Source organism: Chelonoidis abingdonii, chromosome 1 (genome assembly GCF_003597395.2).
Source record: "Chelonoidis abingdonii isolate Lonesome George chromosome 1, CheloAbing_2.0, whole genome shotgun sequence".
In the NCBI taxonomy this organism is placed as follows: Eukaryota; Metazoa; Chordata; order Testudines; family Testudinidae; genus Chelonoidis; species Chelonoidis abingdonii.
Genome location: NC_133769.1, coordinates 147824108 through 147838435, shown reverse-complemented (window position 1 = coordinate 147838435; position 14328 = coordinate 147824108). Strand labels below are relative to the sequence as shown.

At 42.6% G+C, this 14328-nt stretch overlaps 1 pseudogene; it reads right to left on the bottom strand.

The window, feature by feature from the left end:
• Positions 1–438: 438 nt before the first annotated feature.
• LOC142047527 (killer cell lectin-like receptor subfamily F member 1) lies at positions 439–13262 on the bottom strand (annotated as a pseudogene).
• Positions 13263–14328: the final 1066 nt, after the last annotated feature.

The following is a 14328-nucleotide window of genomic DNA, read 5'->3' as shown; positions in this document are numbered from 1 at the left end:
ATGTATTATTGACACACGAAACCTTAAACTAGAGTGACTAAATGAAGACTCGGCACACCACTTCTGAAAGGTTGCCCACCCCTGTTCTAGAGTATGCATAAAAGAGGTTTTCATTCGGTCATGTGCATTGGTATCCAACCATGTGCTCTGCTACCCACAGTGGACATCAACAAATGCAGGCCTTACAGGGTGCACCGTAAGGCCGCTCCTAGTCTTGTCCTAACAAGGATCACTTCTCTTTTTAATGTGTAGCCAAAACATTGCTGAAGTGACCTGTGCTCTCTGGGCACTGTACACACAGGCACATGAGTGAATATGAGCAGTTAATGTAATGGGCAGAAGAAATTATTTTTTCAGTTCAGTCCCTGATAAGCACTCAGGCCTGCATGCATAACGGAATGTGTCTGTCATGGGAAAAGCAGTGGTGTCAGGGGAATTTCAGTCCTGCAGGCGTTCAAATAGAGTTGGAAATTCCATGGTGTTTTTCTCACAGACCCATTTGTTGGGATTGAAGCACTTCTCAGCCTGAATACTAGTCACATGGAAAACTGCAGAGGTGGAGTTACTGCTGCTACCCTCTTTCATATGAAACCTAAGGGAGGAAAAAATAGAACTGTAAAACAAAGACTGAGGTACTGCCCTGTCTCAGAGAAGCAAACAAAAATTCTCCAAGTAGCCACTAGCATCTGGGACAAGCTGTATTGGGATGGCTGTATGATTGGGACATCTACCAGGCAAACGGACTTAGTTTAAGATTAAAGTGAATTATAGTGACTGGTGCTTAGTTGGGACAGTGTTAGCATAATTATTAATGCTCAATGTTGCCATCCCCAAGCACTCAGAAATCATGAACCACAATCATGAGATATTTTAAAAGCTTAATACATATTGTGTTCTTTTATTTGTTGGATGGTTTTGAGTCTATGCAGTACTGGTGCAGCTGTGTCAGTCCCAGGATATTAGAAAGACAAGGTGGGTGAGGTAATATCTTTTATTGGACCAACTTCTATTGGTGAGAAAGACATGCTTTCAAGCCTGCAGAGAGCAATTCTTCTTTGAAAATATTACCTCTGAACCTTAAGGGCTCAAGGTTTTCTCTGAAACCATGAGGGACTTAAAAATGACTTGGGGCTTTTTGTAAAAAACACACACACATAAACACCAGATATTGTGATACTTGTGCTTCATGAAATAGTACAGTTCTTACTTGGCAAAATCCCCACTGACGTCAATGGAGATTTTGCTTGAAGAGGAACTGACTAAAGATGGGAAAGCAAGATTTGGCCCATCATAAATACTATTAAATTCAGTTAAATATTTAGTTCTTGGAAGAACATAGTTTATACCAACTTATGGGAAAATTCCACTGGCAGTATGATGTATTTACAACAAATATTTTGAACTACTTTACATAGTATTTAATTGATGTTACAAAATCATCTTCTTTGACTGAGCCTTTCCTGTATAACAAGAAAGATTCAACACTATCTTCTCTGCCTTTCTTCTCCAGGCACAGACTCAGGTGGTTGCTAGTGAAGTAAGGACCCAGGCTTCGAGAGACAGGTCCTATGCTTTGAGAGGAAGGATGGCCCAGTGGTTGAGATGCCAACCTGGCATTTGGAAGACCTGTAGTCAATTAGCCTTTTTGCCACAGGCTTCCTGTGTGACCTTGGACTAGTCACTTATTCTCTTTGCTTCAGTTCCCCAGCTGTAACATGGGGCCATATAAATACTTTAGACAGTAGCTGCATAAACATGACAATTGATTTTCTTTTTAACACTTTTCTAATAGTAAAAAGAAAACATACATTTTTGGTAGTAATACATCTCCAGTCACCCATATCCATCTATTGTTCTCCTTAGTGAGTCCAAGCCAGCTGTAGCCCTGTGCTTTCGTCAGCATGGTTGTTATAAAGTTCTGGAGAAGATACAATGCAAACACTGCACCATGTATACTTATGGCACTATACAAATACATCATGACAATAACAGTAATAAAGAAACAGGGTGTAAGGGCAAAATGAGAGTTTGAATGAAGTTGTTCATGGAGGGGACAGTCTCTGGTGTATGTGTAGCTATGAAACTGTGATACCTTTGTTTTCTATGTTAACAGTTCTGAAGTTTTCTGCCTGTATGCAGAGACAACTTGTATCTTGTTCTCAGAGTTGTTTTAGATTGTTAAAGAGAAACCCACAATCTACTCTGTCATGGAGATTTTACTTTGCTTCGTTCTTATTGTTTTCCAAAACCTAAAATAAAAGTCGCTTCAAATTAAAGTATAGAGTAGCAGGTTGTGCATAAAAATATAGCACAGCCATCATAGCAGGGACATTTTTATGTAAGTAGAGAAGGGTTTGGACTGGAGGGAGAGAGGAGATACTTCTAAAAGGAAATAAGTTTTAACTGACTCTTGGTCTGTAGTCTTGTTTTTACATCTTATGAAAAAAGATGGTCCCTCCATCAGAATGGTAACACTGAGCTGGGGCACTGGTACAGTACTGACTCAGTACTGCCACTTATTGCCAACAACAAATCCATGGGCACCCAGTTTCCCATCCAAGTGCTAACCCATCATAACCTCATCCAGTTTATAAGAGCTGACAAGAGCATAGCTAAGTGATATAACACACCTGAACATGATGTCTTAATGCACAAGGGCAGATAGATATGGTCTAATGCATTTTTTGTTCTGCAAATTAATAAACTGAAGGAAAAGCGATTTTCAGGGATTTGTCTTCACCCTGATAAATACATATTGCTGACTTCACTCCGTTTAGAAGTGTGAACCAGTTGTTTCCTCACCTTCTCCTCCTCGCTGTCAATCACAGCCAGGCTAGCTGTCTGGGAGCTGCAGTACTTCTCACTATCACTTCAAGTTTTCTTCTTCTCAGAGAAGTAGTAGCATTTCCTCTCATGCAGAACCCAGCTGAATGGGCAGTACTCACATGGGGCATGTTCTACAGAGTAAAGAAAGAGATCAACAGAGCATCTCATGGTGACATCTCGCCCTCCTATCATTCCATCCCTTTGTTTATCCTCTTCTAAACTGTTTCTCTCTTTAGTACACCGTTCTTGCCTCCAGGGCAGTAATGATTATACACTTTTTCTGAGACTGTAAACTCTTCAGATCTGGGACTTTCCACCTCAATTTGTACAGCACATAGCTCATTGGGGCCCAATTCCAATTTGGCATCTGGACACTACCATAAGATATATGACTATGATAAAAGAGAGTGTGACTTAAGAAGGGGGAGGGATAGCTCAGTGGTTTGAGCATTGGCCTGCTAAACCCAGGGTTATGAGCTCAACCCTTGAGGGGGTCCATTTGGGGATTGGTCCTGCTTTGAACAGGGGATTAGACTGGATGATCTCTTGAGGTCCCGTCCAACCCTAATATTCTATGATAAGTGGTTACCTGCTTTCCTGCTCTCTTCCTTTCCACACAGGTTTTCTTTTAATTTGGTCAGCATCACTGAAGCATTTACATGGAGTTCTTTGGATGAATTTTGGGCATTATCAGGACAGCTGAAATCTGATTGTAGGGGAAAAAATACATGGAAAATGTACTTTCCTGTCTGTATTACAGGCAGAGCACACAGAATATGTATAGTTAAGGATGCAGATCTCTTCATTCTAAAATGTAATTTTCAGATGCTTATAACTGTCATTTTTATTTGGGGGGGATGGAAATGTGTACATTTCTTCTTAGCTTGGGATCTTTTTCTCCCTTTCTGATTTTGAAAGTTTCAGGAAAGGTGTTTCAGCTTCCTTCAAAATGAAGAGAATGATTAAAAAATATAATGGGGAAAGTGCATTTTTAAGTGAGACCTTTTTAGAGCAGCTCATATACCTCAGCATGAGGCAGAAGGAACCTGAAAGAAAATTTAGGATATTCCCTAGAGAAAACACATGCATTGAATGAGACAGGAATTGTGTGGGAAATATGTGATAAAGTAATTAGAGACTTATTATAATGCATACATACAAGGAGGCAGAGTTAAGACTAACCTTCTTTTAATGAAAATTTTCCATTTTTTCCCCAAAATAAAAATAAAATATCCAAACACATTCCATCATGTGGTAGTAATGCATACTGAATGAAACAAGTGTTCAGGGGAGAAAAACAGAACAGTCATGACTGTTAAAGACTAGCATTATGTCTACACACCAGAGGGCAGAATTAAAGTTGTGATGGCAACCTTAAGCATACCCAGTTTTGGGGTGTTTTGGATTGCCATCTTAATGTTCTTTTCCATGTCTTCCCCTGTTGAATCTGTTGCACACAAATGGCTAAATTCAAAAAGTTGGTGCTGAATGAAACAACAGTTTTGAATTTACAGTAGGGCTCACAAGAAGTGGCAGACCATCTAAAGAGGTGTGTAACATAACAGTTCATGTAGGGGACTAGCACGGAGACTAACACAGTAGGACTTCTCTCCAGATTGGTAAGGGCTCACTGCCATACCCACAGTCTTTTTTATGCAGTTTAATTATCCAAATGTAACCCAGAATTTGATATTCCTGCATGTTAGCCCAGAACTTCACAGTACTGCAAGTCAGCCATTTTGTGCATTCAGCCACTGCTAGCTGAAACCCAAACATCACATAGCTAGGAATAATTTTTAGGACCCTGAGAGGCAAGGTGGTGCAGCTGTAAGTTTGCAGTTCCGCTAATCAGAGTGGGAGGACAGAACAAGAAGTTAATGTACTGTGAAAATAGAAGATTTATTCCTGACAGTGTTTGGAGAGAAACAGTTAAGTTACCACTGCTTTGGGTTCTGAAAATCCTGCATAACACAAGCTTAGGTCAAATCAACAGAAACACAGTTTTGAAACTCACCCTGTTATTTCCTCTTTTAGTTCTCAGGTTTCTTCTGCCTACCCTCCCAGGGGACTCTAGCAGTCCTGCTGCTTGGGTTTCCCTGCTTCCACTCCCAGGGCTCCCTGTTCCCAGGAAGCAGGCAGTGAGAGCCACATCTACTCTCTACCTCTTTCCTGACAGGTTCCTAGCCTGACTCATCTAGACTGTCTCTTACTAAGCCCAAGTGCCCTCTTTTAGAGATAAACTGGGGTCAACTGATCAGCACAGGTGCACTGGCTTTGCTCCCTTTTAAAGGGTCATTGTCACTATGTGACATTCTAAGGAGAGCATACCTTGACGGAAAGGAGCATGGTTAATAAGGACACATTTAGAGCTGGTATAAGAAGGTATTTTACTACTAGTATTATAAAATGAATAATGGGATGTGGCTATTTAGTGCACTACTTTGTTAGTGTCAATATTATTACATTAAAACTGAAAAATTAGTTAGGTTGCTAAACTTCATTTAGATTGCAAAAGCAAGCACTTGAATGTTAGGAAATGCCAGATTTAAGGTTGCCTATGCAATCCCCATTCTGCCTCTTTGTGTGTCCATCCTGGGCACTGAATGAGGCAGGGATTCTGTGGGAAAGGGCTGTGATCATGTAATTAAAGACTGTATCATAATATATATGCACAAAGGAGAAGAATTAAGATTTCACAAGCAACTTTAAATCTGGCACTTCCCAACTTTTAAGTGCTTGGCTTTGCAACCTCAATAACTTTCTTTTACTGTCATTTTATTATAGGTAGATTCCTATTTTTATTAAAGAAAAGGTTAAAAACAAACTTTATTATATGTCACTGTAGAAACCCCTCCTCCTATATGCACCTCAAGATTTTAGCAACAAACACAGACTGCTAGCACTTGAGCTATAGGAATAGCTACATTAATTGTAGAATAGCAGAAGGTGTGAGACTAGAACCATGTGCTGGGTTTGTGGTGTGGATGAGAGAAGTCTGGCTTGTGGTGCTTTCCCTCTCAGTCCACACCAGAAGTTGGGGGAGCTCCTCTGTGGTGCCCCCAGAGGGTAGGATGGACAACTGGGAGTGAAGAGCCTGACTTTGCCCCTTTTACTGCCCTGGCAGATCCCATGCATTCCTGGGAGCAGTGTGTGTTGCTGCTGCTATGACAGTGGGGGCCCAGTTCTTTACCTTGTTCGTGTTCAGTCATTGTTTGAGCACAATGCCAAAATTCTCCTGAGGAACAGAAATGAGGGGAGGAAAATGGCTACCGAATTCCAAAGCCCTGCTGCAAACAATGAAGGTCCGACAGCTGCTCAAAGAAAACTCTCCAGAATTTTTTATAATGGAAAGTGTTAGGGATCGCTACCAAATCCATCTCTAAAGTCTGTTTAGTACCAGATTCCCACCATGACATAAACAATGACTGAAATGTCCATATGTCCTTCCCTACTGAACCGAGTCTGTGGTCTTCTTGGGCAGTTTGACTGAGGTCCGCTGCATCAGCTATCTGTGCAGAGCTGGTGCAACAGACAGAGAGAACACAACTGCAGAAAACCAGGGGCACTGGAACAAGGGGGGCAGTGGGCAATGGCCGCATCCCTTTTAAAAGTGGAAGGGGTATGCCCTCCACTTTTTACAGGCCATAAGGGTGAGTGACAGCTGGGGGAGGGCATGGAGAAAAGTGAGTGGGGTGCAGGGTCTTGTGGGGAAGAGGTGGTAAAGGACTAGGGCCTTGGGAGAACAGATGGCATGGGGGCAAGGTCTCAGGGAAAGGGGTGGTGTGAGGACAGGGGCTTATGGAGAACAGGTGGTATGAGGGTGAGTCTCAGGAGCATGAGAGGGGGACTCAGAGAGAAGGGGCAGCATGAGAGCTCGGGGAGAAGGGGCAGTACAAGGGCAGGAGGGGAGGGAAACAGGGGCGGCATGGGGTGGCGGCACCACAGTTGGGGTGCTGGTGCCCCCCTCCCCCAATTTTAGGAAGCTTCCATTGCCCCTGCAGCCAACAACTGACAACACGTATGAATTAAAAATATTGGTAGAGGAGGATGGAAAAAAAGAACTAAAAGTTACTACTGCTGATGGCTTACAGAAAATAATTACCAAGAATTAATTAAACCACACTCTAAGCAAGACTCAGCTTTACCCAATACAGACTCAGCAGCAACATTTATTTCACCCCTTTATAAGCTATTGAAAGCAAAGATAATTAATTCCACAGAATTTGTTCTAATTAATAACAACCTATGGAACTTAATTCATATTCTTTGAAGCTGGCTGTTCTTTGGGAAGTAGCAGACAAAATGCTTCCTCTTTATTAAGAATAGACTTGCTATAAATCTTACCCAGTCACCAAGTTAAGGTATTTTAAGGGACACCTCAAAGTGATACAAAAACTTTATTACAAATGTAACCCTTCTGCCAATGGCATCGGCAGCAAAAAGGTCCTTCTTTCTAGGGGATTCTCTAGAATTTGCTTCACTTGGGGTCAACCCCCACCCAGTATCTGGGAATGAATCAACACTTCTGGCACCTTTGGTAGGCAAATCAGTACCCATTTGCAAGCACATTCAATAGAGGTTTAATCTTTATTGGGGAAAAGAAAGGTACAGAACAGAGTGAACTACCTCCTAAGGATGCACGATTTACCGTCCTGAACAATTGGACCCTGATTGGCTGATGCAGGTTTCTATCTGCCAGCACTGCGCCTCCCCCCAACAGTGGATCCTCAACTTCCCTGCTCATAGTTTGTGGTTCCAGGAATCCCAGCAAAATCAGGGGCACTGTTTCTCAGGAAGCTCTGGGCTAGCACTTCTCCTGCTAGAATTATTTCAGCAGCAAGAACAGGGAGGCGTCACCAGAGTCTTTAGGTCAGTGTAGACGGATGCTGTAAATTCCTCTGCTCCCACCATAGTCCACACAACTGTTCACAATTTGTTGCTCTCCTCCTGGAGGCTACAGGTGCGCCCAACTACTTCTTTGCATAGCTCACTGGTGGCCAGGTGACTGGAACTGCTGCTGGGCTCTGTCCTCTGCTTACCACTGCTACTAAGCTATGACCACATAAAGCAATTGCAACTCTCAGCTCTTTTAGATACAAGGGGAGCCCCAAAGTCTCTAACTGCAAAAATGTATGCATGCCCTGCAAATACACCACAAATGTACAATTTCTCTTTTCTTGAAAGAGAGGACTGTCTAGGGTCTCTTATCCAATCTCGGCAACCATCAGTAGTTATCAGGGTGACCCTGAACCCAGTCATTTTTCAGGCCTTGCCTAGGTGCTTCCCAACAGGATGCTCTCTAAAATATTGTCTCCAAGTACAAAATTTAGCTAAATAATACCCCAGTGTCCCCAAACTATCTGCAATTAATATGTAAATGGGGTACTGCATCATTCGGTTGACTCTCCTTGCTCTCCAGCAGATACAAGCACAGAACATAGTTGAGGTTTAATTGAGATACCTGCTTCACTCAGTCAACTCCCCTTGCCTCCAGCAGATGCCAGCAGAGAGCTCACTCAGTTACCTCCATTCTGTCATACGGCATCAGGGCACAGGCCTTACACAAAGCCACATTACTACTAGTCACAAGGCTGGGGAGTTGAAAGGTTATTTTAACACAATTGGATGATATGGAATCCCCTACTTTAATGGCCCGGGAAAGCACATTTCCAGGATAGAACAAATAAACCATAGGATAAAATGAATCCAACAGGGTGGGCTTGATTCTGTACAGTACAAATGAGTGTTGTGCACAAGGTAAAAGATGATGGGCAGGGAGTGAAGAGGAACCAAATCTATCATTAACAAGAGGGCTGCTGGGTAGTCACCAAATTATTTCTGCCTAACAGCAGGAGTTAGGCCTAAGAAGAACACACAGATAGACACCCAAATAGCACATATGGACTATACTAGAGTCTTGTCTACTCATATACACCCATTCTTTACCTGCCCATAATCCATCTTTCTTTTACCTAGCACTTTTGTGAAAAATATATGTGTACACAGGGGGCTGAGACTTATTACCCCTCAGTGCTGAAAGACTATTCTTACACCAGCAGCAAAGAGTCTTGTGGCACCTTATAGACTAACAGACGTATTAGAGCATGAGCTTTTGTGGGTGAATACTCACTTCATTGGATGCATCCAACGAAGTCGGTATTCACCCACGAAAGCTCATGCTCTAATACGTCTGTTAGTCTATAAGGTGCCACAGGACTCTTTGCTACTTTTACAGATCCAGACTAACATGGCTACCCCTCTGATACTATTCTTACACCTTAACCTTACTTTGTGCCAACAGGTCATATTTGGGGTACACAAGAGAGATCTAAATATCCTTTAGTTCCAGAGGATGTAGAGTTACAATCTTGCACATCCTGCTGCATCGTCCAGCACAAGAACTTATAGTATCATGGGCTGGGTGTTATCCAGACAGTGATTTCACTCACCCTGCATAGACAAAAAGATCAATGCAAGCAGCAGACTCAGTGCAATAATTCCCAGGACTAGAGTAACATAGAGCCAGCCTGAACACTGAGAGCCAGGGCCTGCAAATAATAAAGAAATGGTTGGATTTTAATAGAAAGAAGCTGCTGCCATACAGATGCCGTGTTGCCATGGGGGAGAACAGAAAGCACCACACATATGCCAGCTTCCTGAACAGAGACCCTGTGATACACAAGACAGACCTAAGGATCCTTTGGAGGTCTTTCCTCCTGCATGGTCCACAGGGCCTCATAAGGGAAAAACCCCTTGGAGAGAATGTCCAGCTGAAATGCTGTGGCTGAGATTTTCAAGGCTGACACGGGGATTTAGCCACATAACTCACTTTTTAAAAATGGGAGTTGCCTGGGTATAACTACTAGTTGGCTTTGAAAGTCTCTGCCTGTGATCCCAACCCCACAGAGTTTCCTTGGACATTTCCCTGCTTCTCTGGGATTTTTTCCTGGGACTGTGTGACAAGCAGTAAAGACATGTTGGGGTCCTCATAATCCTCATGCATACCCAGCCCAGTTTCTTTAAGAAAAAGAGTTGCCTTCAGACTGGTTTCTGGAAGAGGAATGCTCCAGGAGAGGCTAGGACCCAGGGGAATTCCTTGGGATTTGAGACAGGATACCAGGATCCCTTTGGAGCCTGAGTCTCCAACAGCAGTCATGCTGCAGTATGAAGAAAGGTGCTTATAAAGAGTATCCAGCCTCCAGGGGGGAAAGGCTGCTAGAATGAATCTGTCTTCATTTCCCCCAGAAAGTTTGAGGTGTCTAGGCCCTAGGCTAGGAGCCTGCAGTGGGTTGTGCTGGGGCACAGAAGCCAGGACCTAGCCTCATAGTGGCTGACCGGGGATAAAATGAATAATATAAATCTATATTTTATTCTAATAAATAATCCTCATTTAGTCTCATATGCTCGTCTCTGGGATAGATAAATTTTACTCAAAGCTCCTTCACCTTGTAGAAGCACTCAGAAAGCTAAACATTGTCTCAGTGAAATACTCATCTACAATGGGATCCCACACCATCTGGAAACTGCTTGTATTTGCAGTTAAAATTATACTATGTGAAGATAATTACAAAACAGCAATCCTGCAGCCTTAACTCATGCTAAACTCATGAACTTGGGTTGTGCAATGGAGCCTTCAACAGTGACGGAATCCGCCCCTGCCCAGTTTGCAGAGCAGTAGCAGAGCTACTTTGTGGTTGTTACTGCAGCCTCAGGTGGGTCTGCAGTAGCCCCTGTAGACACAGATACTTACACACATGAATAGTGAGTGTGAGCGGGAGATCTATGGCTGTGTGACTTCACCAGCCCTGTCTCCACAACCACTCATAAACCTTCCTCCACTCTGATACCCCCATGAAGTTGTGCTCCACGCTCCACTAGGTGCAGACACTTTACACACTTTCTCAGACTCCTACCCCAAACTGCCCTGTGGCACTGGATACATTTTGCTGTGTTTCAGGGCCATCTGTGCATGCAAAAATGGGTCAGGATTTCCCCTTGTGTAAAGACTTCAAGATCTACCCCAGATGAAATGAAGTTGAACTAAATGTATATCTCTGCAGAGTTATCAGATGGGGAAGTCTCTGATGGCCTATTCAAGTTCTGAGGCCTTTTCAGGACTGCATATGTGTTCCTGTCTCCTGAAAGAAGAAAGAATGCTGATAACTATAAAGATTTTAATTATTTAAAAGAGTTAGAAGCTGGTTTGCAATACTCAAAGGGGACACTTGTGCCCTTATCCCCAATAATCTGGGGCTGCTCTTTTAGAAAACAACCTTGCCAGGCTCTGCTGATACCATCTGGATTTATGGATCTGATACATTTACCCATGGTACATTTTCTGATCTATGAATGTTGGTTTGCTATTATTGATTTTATCCCAGTCACCCACAATGTGGCACAAAAGAGTTTTATCATTTATAGTTTCACAAATGTACAGTCCCCAGCTCCAAACAAAAATGAAAAAAATATGACTAAGTTTTTCATAAATAAGAGTAATGTTAGGCTTTTAAAACTGTATTTATGCACCTCAACAACAGTGGCACCAATTCAGATATTTCTTGGGGGTAATAGTTTTTGATCTGACCCCCAAATGCTCCCTCACCTCACCACACACATACACTCCAAATGCCCTGCCAACCCCACATAGACTCATAGACTCATAGGTCAGAAGGGACCAATATGATCATCTAGTCTGACCTCCTGCACAAGGCAGGCCACAAAACCCTACCCATACATATACCCCAACAGCGCTTCCCCAGACCCCACTTATCCTGACTGCACCCACACACACACCAGCAGCCCTGACATACATTTTGCTTGCTGCAGCCCCCAGCATCTCAGCCCCACTGGCCACAGCTACTAACATTTGCCACTCCCTGCCCCACAACATCTCAGCCCCAATTCCCACCACCCCAATATCCCTCATTCACCCCTATCCCCTCACCCACCATCATCAGAACCCTCCTGGCTACTCACCAGCACCCCCAGTTCAACGCTCCACTCCTGTCCTGGGCTGGTGCAGCAATCCTGATCCTGGCTGCCCACCCCACACAAAGACAGTGCTTAATTTGTAATGAAAGAGGAGCTGGGGCTCAAGCAATTAGATGCTAGAGTTCAAGCATTTTTTTGACTTTCATAACTGACACAGCAAGTCCAGAGATGCTGGGGCTATGAACTGCCAAGCATAGAGGCGCCAGGGCTCAGCCTGGGTGAGCCCAGGCACAAATTAAGAACTGTACATGGCCCTTTGCCACTCAAGTTTGGCCCGGTCCTGAGATGGGGCCCCTAAATACATGCACCAAGTACATACTGGTTAATCTGGTCCTGCAGACAGTAGCCTTTTTCTGGAACTTTGAGCAAGTGTAAGAACCTTGTAGTGTGGGGAGCATTCCCCAGTGACTGCTAATTGGTGCCACTGCTTAGAAAGTGACCTCGTTTTCAATAGTGCTTATCACTCAGTAGCTGTTGCTAAAGTCAATGGCAGCTGCAGGGAGCAGCTCTTTTGAAAATGAGGCCACTTATTTAGATGCTTAAATATGGAATTAGGCCTGGAATTTCCAAAGGAGCCTTTGGAAATTAAATGCCCTTTTTCCACTGACATTTAATAGGAGTAGGGTGCCCAAATCCCATAGGCCACCTTGAAAACCATAGCTAGAGACTCAACTTTACACTTCTATTTTTGAAAATCTTGTCCCATATATACAGTGACTATCACACGCTAAAACACATCAACACAAGGGAAATGTCATATTTCAAATGCTATCATTAATATTCATAATAAAATAATCTCAGTGCTGGATTTTTTTAAAAGCTATACAGTTGGTGCTTTGTTGCTACAAGGAGAAGGATATTGAAAGACCTTTTAACATTGTGCTATTATTAAATCCCCCTGGTTAAAAACTTAATATTAAAAAGAAACAAACAATTTTCTTCATTCAGTGCCTTCTTTGTAAAGACATCATCCACACCTTTAGCAGCCATTAGTGTCTTTTTGGCTAGAAATATGGAGACACAACACTGAATTTGAATACAATATTGGAGCTTAACAAACTAATCCAAAAGACCAGAGGTTGCTCTTGACTTCAGCTGTGATCTCAGATCAGAGTGGCCATTATGGTCAGAAAAGTTGTTGTGTTTATAATTTTTTAACCTTAGTTGAAAAGTGATTTTCAATCTGTTACTAGAAATGCTGGGTAGCATTTTGGCTGCAAATATATTGCTGCTACTTACCACAGTCTCATGTGTATCTGAAATTATTTAACTATGCAATACTTCTAATAACAAAATGAAGACCCCTTTCAACAAACAATGAAAGCTTTTTAATTTTTGCCTTTATAAAAAATAGTATTAAGATGTTCTTTACCTGAATCTGAAGTTGGAGACTCTCTTGCCTTTGGTAAAATCTTGAAGTCTACGTATATAATCTTGTTCGCCATTTTTTATTAGTCTCTTCTGAATTTTGAAAGCAAACTGGTTTCATGGGGTTGAGGGATGTATCTATGCTGCGCCTGCCTACCCCCCACCCCACTTACTGCTATAGCTCTAGAGAAGGGTCATTGTTTTAAAAGGAAGGAAACTGTCTTACATCTTTCATAGGTGGCTTCATAGAGTCTAGCTAGTCATTCTATTTAATTTTTGATTTCACGCATTAGCAAGAAAAGAAGTATACAACTCACAAACAAACCAGCCAAAATCAATCAATTGATCAAACATTTATGATATCTAGCTTTCCAATATATGCCAGATTTGAAGCCCCCTTCTTGAATTCCTCAGATCAAAACCAACCTGCCTGACATTTCTCACTCACAGTCTCTGGCCACAAGGGGTGGTTGGGTTTTTGAGAGTGTACAAATTTTCACATGAATCAAAATGTTTTAGAGAGACAAGCTGAATCCTAAACGCCATTAAAGTGAATGAGAGTTTTGCCATTGACTTCATTGGGGCCAGGATTTCACTCGTGGAATTTACAGTACTGAGATTTTATCACATTCTGAAAGATTTTGTTTAGTTTTTGAATATCTTCAAGATGTTTTTGGCCACGTCTACACTACGGGATAATATCGAATTAGCTAAAATCGGTTTTATAAAACTGATATTATAAATTTGATTTCATGCGGCCACACCAGGCACAGTAATTCGGCGTTGTGCGTCCATGGTCCGAGGCTAACGTCGATTTCTGAAGCATTGCATTGTGGGTAGCTCTTCCATAGCTATCCCATAGTTCCCGCAGTCTCCCCCGCCCCTTGGAATTCTGGGTTGAATCATTATTGTCGTGGGTGGTTCTGGGTAAATGTCGTCAGTCATTCCTTCCCTCCCGGAACATCAGCTACAATCTTTCGCGCTGTTTTTTTTCCCTGGATTGCCCTGGCAGACGCCATAGCACGGCAATCATGGAGGCCCGTTCACTCTTTTTTTTTTCGGCCGCACCATAATGTGTACTGGATGCCGCGATCAGAGATTTGCCGATACTCCATCGCTACACAGCCCATTCAATTGCCTTTT